Genomic DNA, 12248 nt, shown 5'->3' on the forward strand with positions numbered 1-12248 from the left:
GATGATATCCAATCAACTGAGCCATGCTGGCCAGGGCACTCCTAATCTTTTTATTGGCATTTTCTCTTTATTTTTGCTTGGTCAGACTTATCTATTTGTTGTTGTTGTTTTTCTAAATAACCAGATATTTATTTTACTCATGGGTCAATCTTTCTTTCATTATCTTCTTCATTGATTTCTGCCTTCCCTCAGTTTCTAACTGCTTCATAACTTATAATCTATAACATCATTCCATTTATATTAATGTAAATTTTACTAATTTTAAGGATGCAACAAGGACTAGTCTTAAGGCTGTACCAAGAAAATGTGTTGGTCAAAACTAAAAGTTTTATAGATATTCATGTATACCCCTATTTTTCAAATAATGGGTGAATGTTTGGTTATACTTGCTTTTAAATTTTCTAAGCCATAGAATTACTACAGTCATGATTGTATAGATCTCGTGGTTTCAAGTGTCCCTTTACCTGTAAGTTTGAGTGGATCTAAAATTATTTTGAAAGCAAGTTGTTCCGTGAGCTGTCACTGCCTTAGCCCACCTCTGCAGAGCTGAGGTGGCTCTCCATGGAGCATGGCTGATGGTTATTCCCAGTTTTCACTGGTGCAGATGAATCGGTGTCTCTGTTCAGAGGAGGGATATGAAGTTGGTTCCTTATCTCTCTGGATTTGTTTGCCCATCTGCAGAATGGGTATAACAACAAGCTATTCGCCATAATCTTTTAAAGATTTTTGAAGATGAGAAAAATGAAGCTCAGAAATATTGAGTAACTTGCCTGAAGCCACCCAGGTAATTCCAAGTTTGAACCAGCTGTATCTGGGGTCAAGAACACTGCTTAGATCTGTGAAGGCCCCCCCTACACTGTTTCCTGAATTTGACTCTAATCATACATATAACAATTTTCAACGTGTGGTTGCAGCTTATGATCAATTTACATTTAATGTGTTACATATAGCATCTCAAGTATAAAGAAGTATATTTTGTATAAATGTCAAATAGATATCAAATGCAATAGAGAGCTGATAAGATCTGGAAAGTGTACATGCACTTGCCAATTAGGAATTTATTAATGATCTTAGCAAGAGTAGATTCAATGCTGTGCTGAGGACAGAGGCCAGAATGAAAAACAATTGCAACTGGAATAAATGCTTTGCTGTAATAAGTGCCTTCACCTTACATAGAATTATATCGTAACATGCGTTGCTCTGAGTACAAGCCAAATCCTTCCAGTGGCCTCCAGGTCCTACAAATCTGTGTGGTCTGTACCCTCCCACCCTCACTCCCACTCCTCCTACCCTCTGGCTCTCCAGTCCGTCCTCTGCCTCCACAGCCTGGCCCCAGTACTGTCCCTCTATCACAGTTTTCCCTGAAGACTTGAAATATTTTTCGATTACCATTAACATTCAATATTATATTAGTTTCAGGTGTACAGCTCACTTGTTAGACATTCATATAACTTATGAAGTGATCCCTCTCCAATAAACCTAGTACCCTTCAGTCACCATACATAGTTATTGCAATATTATTGACTATACTCTCTATACCGGTGGTTCTCAACCTTCCTAATGAAGCGACCCTTTAATACAGTTCCTCATGTTGTGGTGACCCCCAACCATAAAATTATTTTCGTTGCTACTTCATAACTGTAAGTTTGCTACTGTTATGAATCGTAATGTAAATATCTGATATGCAGGATGTATTTTCAGGGGTCTCGACCCACAGGTTGAGAACCGCTGCTCTATACTGTACTTTACATCCCCATTCCCTTCAACTCCTGCTCCTCAGACTGCAGACTCCTTGCTGCATCCTCCCATGACCCCTGACCTTTGCTGAGGCCTGCCTGACCGCCCTTTGTCAGATTACCACTTGCCTGCATCCCGGTCTCCCTGGCCTGCTGGACTTCGCTTTTCTCCACAGCACTTGCTATTTTCTTTCTTTTTAAAAAATATGTTTTTATTGATTTTTTTCCTTTTTTTAGAGAGGAGCGGGAGGAAGAGAGATGGAAACATCGATGAGAGAGAAGTATCAACATGAATTGAGCCCAAAACCTGGGCATGTGTCCTGACCAAGAATTGAAGTGGCGACCTCCTGGTACATGGGTCGATACTCAACTACTGAGATACACGGGCTGGCTCTTATTTATTTAATTAATATGTAATTAATCAATTAATTGATTAATTAATTGTTTTAATCCTCACCCATGAACTTGTTTAGACAGAGAAAGGGAAGGAGCGGGGGAGGAAGACAGAGGGAGGGAGAGAGGGGGAGAGAGAGGAGAGAGGGAGAGGGAGAGAGAGAGAGAGACAGACAGACAGACATTGATTGATTGCCTTCCATATATGCCCCAACCTGGGATTGTGCCCTGACTGGGAATCGAACTGGCAACCTTTCAGTGCACTCAGGCCGCACAGCACTTGCTGTTTTCTGACACACAACACATCTCCTCATTGCCCATGTCTGTCCTCTGGCCAATGTCTCCCCCACTCCCTATCGCTAGAATTTAAGTTCCATGAGAGTGAAGATTGTGGTTTGGTTTACAGGTGTCCCATGCACCTGGAACACACCTAATAGGTTCTCAAAAAATATTTGGTGAGAAAATGAATTAACAAATAAACGAACAAATGGGAACAGAGCGTACCAGTTATGTGTTCATACTCTTTAGTCACCCAGACTTAGATTCATATCTGGGCTCTGCCACTCACTAGCTGCATGACCTTTTTAAACCTTTATTTCCTCATCTACTAATGAAACAATAAATATTACCTCATTGGATTATTGTTTAGATTATATAAATTAATGCATATAAAATGCTTAGCACCATGCCTGGAGCATGGTCTATGCTCAGTAAATGTTAGATGATATTATCATACACCATTTATCATTATTATTGTCATTGGTTCACTTAATTTCCACACTAATCCTAAAGGCAAACATCATCTTTAGGGAAAGTAAACAAAAAGAGAGTAATTTCTTTGCTATCAGAGAGGGTAAATCTCCTACCTGGCCCACTGGATACCTCTGTCCGGCCACCTCAGCTCACCTGGGCCACGCCTGACCCTGGAGTCCTAGCTACTTGCTCCACCTGAGGCCACCAGCTGCCCACAACTTCCCGCCTTAGCTGAAGCATCAGGCTGCAGAGCTTCCCCAGTGGCTACCAAGAGGCCGGGACACAGCCCAGAAATGCACAGCCACCTTCCCACGGACCTCAGATGAAGTCCCTCTTCCTTCCCCTTCTGAGATAGCTTCTAAGACATGTTTCTGCATAGTCCTCCTGAAGAAGCGCCTGTGGCTGAGCTCGTGTATCTTCCTACAGCAGGGATTAGACACACATCACCTTGCATTTTCTTCCCATCCTTCCCTGCCTCATTTTTCCTCACTCTTCTTGCCCTGGGATCCCACCTCCCAAGAAAGAACCAATACGTCAGCCTTGCTTCAGGCTCTCTCTTCCAGGGAACCTAAAATAGATACCGGGCTTACCTCCTAGACATGTTCCAAAGCCAATGCCTTTCTATCAGTCATCCAACCCCTATGTTACTGACCGCCTGCTACATGCCAGGGCTCCTCTCACCACATCCTAATGTAAAGTGTGGCACCTGAGAGAAGTGGTAAAGGTGCGGAATGGCCACTGTGGGGAACAGGAGAGAGACTGACTGCCCTCCAGGGTTGATTGGAACCCTGATGTCCAGCTTCAAGGGTGGCCTGGTTCTCCAGTCTGTAATAGACCTCCAGACTAAGCATCCCACAACACAACTTTCCTCTTGTTTCTCCAAAAGCCTCCAGCATTTCTCCCTTGTCTACAGGATAAAATTCCAAATTCCTCATCATGGCATTCAAGGCTCCCAGAAGCCAGAAGAGGCCCTTTATCTGATGTTAGTCTAACCTGAACTCCATTTCTCCTCCCTGCCACAAGCGCAAACTCAACCTTTAAAGACCAGCTTGCTGAGAGAGAACCAAGATGGCGGCATAGGTACTTGCTGCCGCGCACAACCACATCAAAACTACAACTAAAAGACAAAACGGATATCATCCAGAACCATGGGAAGGCTGGCTGAGCGGAAGTTCTACAACTAGAAGGAAAGAGAAAAGTGCATTGAGACTTGTAGGAGGTGCGGTGGTTCAGAGGCGCGAGTGGAAATGGGCTGGCAACTGGGTGCGCTATTGTCTTTTTCAATAAGGAGGAAGATATAAGTTCCCAATTGCTCTGAACTCCAGTTCCGGGTGAGACTCTGGGGACCCCGACTCATACGGGGAGAAACTGGACTGTCTGGCATTAGGACAGGAACACAAGGGCGGCTTTCTCACAGAGGTGCTTGCAGTGATCATTGTTCCTGCACGGGGGCGGGACACAGAGAACCAGGGACCTCTCCAGGGCAGGGTTGACTGGCAGCCATTGCTGTTTGCTCCGCCCTGGTGATTCCCTGAGACCTGCCCCACCCAATTTACAACCCCACCCAAGCTGTGCGCAGCGGCTTTTGCATATGAATGGCCTGTTCTTTTGCAATCTAAAACCTAACAAACTGCTGCTGGGTCAAAGAGTGCCAAAGCTTCCAAAAGAAGGCCTAAGGCTTGACAGCAGCCTGCATTGCTTCACAGCTGGGCCTCATCTGAGGACTTTCAAACCCCAAACAAAGAGGAGGAACCTGCAGATCTCTCTGTAGCTCCTGCTGGGTGGTCCCAGGCAGTGGCTGACTTTGCACCTCCTTGGAGATCCAAGAGCCAGTGTACCCAGTGGTCAATGTGAGACCATACCAGATTGCAACTCTTCAGATCCATAAGAGACACACTCAGTGGGCAGACTCAGTGAGCACCAAAGCCCCACTAAAGCAAGTCCTGCCCCATAAGGGTGTCTCCTGCACAGCAGTTCTCTCATTGTAGACACAGCTGGTCCTCACAGCCAATTGGCCTGGAGGTCAATTCCTCCCAGTGATACCAACAACAATCAAGGCTTAACTACAACAAGACTGTGTACACAGCCCACAAAGGGGTGCACCAAGAGTGTCCACCTCAGGTAATTAGGGAGGCTGAGCCACTGGGCCCTATAGGACACCTAGCACACAAAGCCACTCTATCAACACAGAGAAGCAGCCAAAATGCAGAGACAAAGAAACATGTCACAAACGAAATAAATGGAGGAAAGCAAACTACTGGATATAGAGTTCAAAACCATGGTTATAAGGTTACTCAAGAATCTTCTAGAAACCTCCGAGAAATTTAGTGAGATCCTCAAGGATATGAAAAAGGACCACTTAGAAATTAAGCATACACTGACTGAAATCAAGAATAATATACAGAGATCCAACAGCAGACTAGAGGACCTCAAGAATCAAGTCAAAGATTTGATATACGAAGAAGCAAAAAACACCCAACCGGAAAAGCAAAAAGAATCCAAAAATATGAAGATAGTGTAAGGAACCTCTGGGACAACTTCAAGCATACCAATATCTGAATTATGGGGGTGCCAGAAGAAGAAAGAGCAAAATATTGGAAACCTATTTGAAGAAATAATGACAGAAAACTTCCCCTACCTGGTGAAAGAAATAGACTTACAAGTCCAGGAAGCGCAGAGAACCCCAAACAAGAGGAATCCAAAGAGGACCACACCAAGACACATCATAATTAAAATGCCAAGAGCAAAAGACAAAGAGAGAATCTTAAAAGCAGCAAGAGAAAAAAAAGTCAGTTACCTACAAGGGAGTACCCATACGACTGTCAGCTGATTTCTCAACAGAAACTATGCAGGCCAGAAGGGAGTGGCAAGAAATATTCAAAGTGATGAATAGCAAAGACCTACAACCAAGATTACTTTACCCAGCAAAGCTATCATTCAGAATTGAAGGTCAGATAAAGACCTTCACAGATAAGGAAAAGCTAAAGGAGTTCATCACCACCAAACCAGTATTATATGAAATGCTGAAGGGTATCCTTTAAGAAGAGGAAGAAGAAGAAAATGGTAAAGATAAAAATTATGAACAACAAAGTGACAACAAATACATATCTATCAACAAGTGAATCTAAAAATCAAGTGAATAAAAAAATCTGATGAACAGAATAAACTGGTGAATATAATAGAATCAGGGGCATAGAAAGGGAGTGGACTGACAATTCTTGGGGGAAGGGGGTGTGGGGGTGCGGGAAGAGACTGGATAAAAATCATACACCTATGGACGAGGACAGTGTCAGGGGTAAGGGCATGGGGTGGGGTGGGAACGGGTGGAGGGGAGCTATGGTGGGGAAAAAAGAAGAACAACTGTAATAATCTGAACAATAAAGATTTATTTTTTTAAAAAGCTTCCTTTTGCCTCGTTGCTACAGAGTGAGCAAGATGGGTCACCAGCAACACTACTGGAGCCATCCGAGGAAATTCGGCCACGGTTCTGGTTCTTGCCGCATCTGCTCAAACCGCCACGATCTGATCCGGAAGTACGGCCTCAACATGTGCCGCCAGTGTTTCCGGCAGTACGCGAAGGACATAGGCTTCATTAAGTTGGACTAAGAGAACTTCCATGAATGGGTCGTTCAAGACATCTACCTTATGACAGAATGCTATCGCTTTGTACATAAAATAAAAAATAAAACCTTCAAAAAAAAAAAAAAAAAGACCCGCTTGCTGAAGACTGCCTGCCTCCTCAAGGCCCTCCACAATCTTGCAGTCCAGCCTCGGGCGCTGCCTCCCCATGCCCATTCACTCCTTCGCTGCACCAGTCACCCTAACAATCACATGCTGCTCCCAGTGATGCTGCAGCCATAGTCTGTACCTGTATGTAAACTGTAGTCCATTTAGATTATAAATTCCTGGAGGGAATGCACAACCTCTTACATTGGACTGCAATTTGGCAATGTCTATCAATATTACACATGAGAACAGTATTTAACCACATCTGGATGCATCTAATTATACTTTCATACATGGTTATGCATTTGCTGCATTAATTATGACAGCAAAGATCAGAAACAATGGGCCATCAATAGATGAATGAAGTAAACTATACTGTATCATACAATGAAGAATTACACAGCTCTAAAAAAGAAAATGCTCTAGGTTCTGATGGGAAAAGGTTTTGCAGACATTTTGATAAATTTTAAAAGTTCATATAGAAGAAAATGGGGAGGGAAAAAGACACAGATATTTATTTGCCTCACATGCAGAACAACACCCTGGAGGACACCTACAAAGCTAGTAACTGGTTGCTTATGAGATTGGGAGACACAGGAAGTGGAAAAATATTTCATTGTATGTTTTTTTATTTCATATATTTTATGTTTAAACCATGTGACTGTCTTACCTATTCAAAAAATTGTAAATTTAAGAATAAAAAGACCTCTGCATGGGATGCCTGTGTAGATTCATCAGCCTGCCCTCCACTTGAGCAAATTACTTTTTCTCTCTGTACTTCAATTTCCTCATCTGTGCAATGAGGCTGATAATGAAATCCACCAAAAAGTATTTAGAACAGAACCAGGCACATAAAATATTATGTTTGGAAGGTAAAATTTTGATCGGGGCATTTAAAGCTTTAAAAATAAACTATTATCCTATTTTCAAAAAGAAATAATATCAATCATAGTTATTGGAAAAGATACCACTATATTTGAACCAGATATTGGTCTAAGAACTTATAAAATATCTTATTTAACACACACAAAAAGCCCGTGTGGTAGGAATTATCCTCTTCATTTTACAAATAGGGAACTGAGCTCAGAGCAGTTTGCTGTCCCAAATCATGCAAGTGATTATATCTATCTCTTATGTCTATGCTCTTAATTTTTACAGCACCCATGAGTCAGAAAATAGGAGGTAAGTTCCTTAATATGCAAAAATAGGTGGAATTTTAAATACAACAATGTAAAAATCTCCAAGCTGAATTTTCATACTGGGCATTATGGTAAGGCTAATACTCTGCTTACAAAACAATTATGACTGAGTTTGGTGGGAAGAAGGGCGGGGGAATTAAAATGCAGGCTTTGCTTCTAATATAGTGTATGTTGTGTTTACAAACAATAGGACAACTGTAAATAGGAGGGGGAAAACTTTACATGGAAAATAATAGGCTATTATTAACTTAAAAAGATTCTCATCCTGAAAAATACCCCCCAACTTCAACAAAATTAACTCCTACTAGTAAATATAAAACAAAAGCATTATGCTGTTCCAGCTTCGATAATCAGTACCCCAAATGGAATAGAAAAATGCCAGTTCTGTTTTAAAACTCTCGACTATAACAGCTCACAAGAACGGTATTAATAGCGTTGTCACTTACAGGATGCTTTTAGCAATAAGGTATTGTCCTCTTTTCTTCTCCTACTCTGCATGAAGTCCAACCTGAAATAAAAGATTTCATAATGAGGGCTTCCTAGACACAGACTTGGGGCTCCTAGTTAAATTACGTTCTTCTTTATTGTTCTATATGGGCCTTGTCAAATAAACCACACGCTCAGGTGACAATATCTGAGAAAATGCCGTTATTTTTCCCTCTGGAGGGAATGCAGCCTTCATCTTACCCAGTTGCTGGGTCTTTCACCTAGTTTGGTCTGGCACAGAAATTAACTTCATTTTACAGCTCATCACACTCTGCATACGCTCCAACAAATGGATTCCTGTGTCCAGAGACCAGTAAAATCCCCGTCTCCCTGGGGGATTCTGCTATAGCATTTGTTCTAGGACATTAATGGATGTCCTAACCAGTCCATGTTTTCTAAAGCAATGACAACTCAAGGTCATACTCTAAAAATGAGGCATGCTCAATATAATGACTACAAAAATTGTACATATGCAGCATACAGACATTCCTGGTGATGTCAATCAAACATATTGCTCTTTTTCCAAGATGAAATTTAATGGGGATTCTTATTCTAAGAGGCATTTTAAAACTCAACAAATCAATTTCTAGCAAGAAGCCTTTTGCACAAGTTAGAGCAAATGTTCAATCAGCACCCAATGTTAGCTCAGAAGAGATGCCACTAGAAATGTGTACAAGAAGACTGGGGGGTGGGGGGTGGGGGGGGCGTGGGGGGGGTGGTCAAGATTGTGTGTCCTCACAAAACTTATGCCCCAAATCCCCCGCAAAAATGAATTATGATCTCAACCAAACTACTTCAAATGAGAGTTCAGAAACTTTCTATCTCAAATTCTTTTAGACAAAATATTTTTAATAACTTGGAATTTCTTGTTCAGTAAACTAAATTGCTGTAAGACTGAAGAAGGAGCATATTTCTGCAGAGAGGTTGTGATTTGGAGTTTAAGGGAATGTGTCCAAAATGCTTCCCAGCAAATCTCAGAAAGTTATGGAAGGACATATTATAAAACCAGACTACCAAACCCGTCTGTGGAAAGGCAAGCAAGTATTTTGATGCAATTCTTTCGGAGTATGAAAACTAGACTAACAGAAATAGATCAATTATGAGCTCTTTAAATAATAAAAAGAAATACCCAGCTGATTGAATTGGAAGGATGCAGATGATTTCACCCTATTTGTAGCTTGAACTAACAGATATGAATAAAAATTTTACCTTGTTTACAGAAACACTTCTAATTAATTTAATTATTATTGTCTAGATTTCACTTGATGCCCACATTGCTATAATAAAACCATAGAAGGGTACCCCTGGCCAGCATGGTTCAGTAGTTAGAGCATTGGCATGTGGACCGAAGGGTCTCAGGTTCAATTCCCGGTCAAGGGCATATACCTGGGTTGCAGGGGCGTGCAGGAGGCAACCAATTCATGTGAGAGATATATCAATGTGGTGTGTTTTTTGCTCTCTCTCACTCTCTCCCTTTCATTCTCTCTCTAAAAAAAAAAAAATTAATGGAAAAAATATCCATGGATGAGAATCAACAAAAATAACAACTATAGAAGGGCACCTGAGTATGGAATTTTCATGTAAAATTTTCATTTGAGACAACTCAAACCAGCATGGGATTCAGAACTAAAACTAGTAAACACAAAAAAGTGAATTTATAAAAAAAACAAACAATCATTGCTCCATCCAGTTAAGCTATTCTAGAATTCTGGCTGGAGGAGCTCCCTGTTCCTCCTGAATGACATCAGCCACCATGCCCTGCCCTGCCTCTCAGACCCCCTCACTGATCTTCCCTTGGAGGAGACAGTTCCCAGTGAAATCCAGAACAGAACTATGGGGGAAAGGGGGGATTATATTAACACAATTTGGAACTGCTCACAGAAATATTAGACATCATTATCAAACTCCCTGTTTTCCCTGTCTCACTGAGTGTAATGAGACAAAAGCAAAATAATAAACAAAATCAGGAAAAAAACAATTGAAAAAAAATAGTATATAACATCAGGTAGCTACTAATAAAAAGCTAATCCTTTCACCTTCCTTTATCCAGTCCCCCAACCCACTCCTCTCTGACATTTGTCAGTCTGTTCCTTGTATCCATGCCTCTGGTTCTATTTTGTTCATCAGTTTATTTTGTTCATTAGATTCTAAATATTACTGAGATCATATGGTATTTGTCTTTCTCTGGCTGGCTTATTTCGCTTAGCGTAATACTCTCCAGGTCCATCCATGCTGCTGCAAAGGGTAAGAATTCCTTCTTTTATACAGCCGAGTAGTATTCCATTGCACAAATGTACAATAGCTTTTTTATCCACTCATCTACTGATAGGCACTTGGGCTGTTTCCAGGTCTTGGCTATTGTAAATGATGCTGCTGTGAACATAGAGGTGCATATATTATTTCTGACTGGTATTTTGGGATTCTTAGAATATACACCCAGAAGGGTTTTACTGGGTCAAAATGTAGTTCTATTTTTTTATTTTTTTTTTATGTTTTAAGGAAACTCCATGCTGGTCTCCACAGTGGTTGCACCATCTGCATTCCCACCAGCGGTGTACTAGGGCCCTTTTCTCCACATCCTTGCCAGCACTTGTTTGCTGATTTATTGATAGTAGCCATCCTGACAGGTGTGAAGTAATACCTCATTGTAGTTTTAATTTGCATCTCTCTGATGATTAGTTACTTTGACCATTTTTAAAAAATAGATTTTTATTGATTTCAGAGAGGAAGGGAGAGGGAGATAAAGATAGAAATATCAAGGATGAGAGAAAATCACTGATCGGCTGCTCCCTGCATGCCCCACACTGGGGATCGAGCCCACAACCCGGGCATGTGCCCTACCTGGGAATTGAATCAGTGACCTTTCCATGCATGGTTCGACATTCAACCAACTGAGCCACACAATGTTTGCCTTTCAGAAAGCCTTCCTGCATTCCTACTGCATCTTGTCCCAAACCTTCTGGTCGACTCTAGCTCACCACTGAATGCATACTTGATGGATAGCTGGTATACTTCCCTTGACTCTCACTCCTTCACTTTCAGTGACAGCAGACCCTCAGAAAGAGATGATCCACTCCAACTAACCCACTCAAAGGTGGGATTCCTGAGAAGTTATGTTTTCTACTTTTGTGGGGGAACGACACAATGAGTTTTCTTCCCAGAGGAGTAAATATTAAGCTGGGATGTAAAGGATGTGGAACTTAGCTAGGCGAACCAGTGATCCAGGTAGAGGAGCTTGCCTAACCATGCTTCCCCTCTCCACAGAACTCAGGGGCCTTTCACTCATGATGGTTCGAGGGCAGTGAGCACAAGAGGCAGCCTATTGCCATATACACAACTGTTGCTCTTTTAGTCCTAGCTTCATCTCTTGCCCAAAGAGTAGTATACAGGTGGGCAGGTTATATACCAAAAAGATCTATTCAGTATATAAAAATATCTATTATATGTGTATTCTTCTACCAGTGAGCCAGCATAAGACGTATAAGATGTAGTCTGTCGTATTCAAGAAGTGTAAGCAGTAGTGAAGAATATATACACAGGAACCAGACTTAGAGCAAGTGAATAATGGAAAAACTTCACAAAATGCCAGGAGAAGATTCTGCAACAAGGTTGCATTTAAGGCTTCACCCTTTCACTCCGGGGCCAGCTGGTGAAGCAGTAAGACAAGGATCGGAGGGAGAGGCTGCCTACCGGCCTGGGTGCCACGTTTCAGTTCTCTGTCTCCCAGGTCCAGGGCCATCCCAGCAGAAAGAAAAGGCACCAAAAGAAACCCTTTGCCCCACTTAGTGAGTAGGCACAAGGCCCCGAGTTAGCACCTTTCCTCTATAGCAGTGGTTCTCAACCTCGGCTGCACATTAGAATCACCTGGGAATCTTTTTGAAATCCTGATTTCTGGGCCTCATCCTCCGGACATTGTGTCTTTGTACTAATGTTGTGGCCTCACCCCATAACAAGA

The 12248-nt window shown here is 41.8% G+C and overlaps 1 pseudogene; it reads left to right on the forward strand.

Annotated features, from left to right (window-relative positions):
- The first annotated feature begins 6294 nt into the window (after nucleotides 1-6294).
- LOC102438091 lies at nucleotides 6295-6592 on the forward strand (annotated as a pseudogene).
- Nucleotides 6593-12248: the final 5656 nt, after the last annotated feature.

This window comes from Myotis lucifugus, unplaced genomic scaffold (genome assembly GCF_000147115.1).
Source record: "Myotis lucifugus unplaced genomic scaffold, Myoluc2.0 scaffold_1384, whole genome shotgun sequence".
In the NCBI taxonomy this organism is placed as follows: Eukaryota; Metazoa; Chordata; class Mammalia; order Chiroptera; family Vespertilionidae; genus Myotis; species Myotis lucifugus.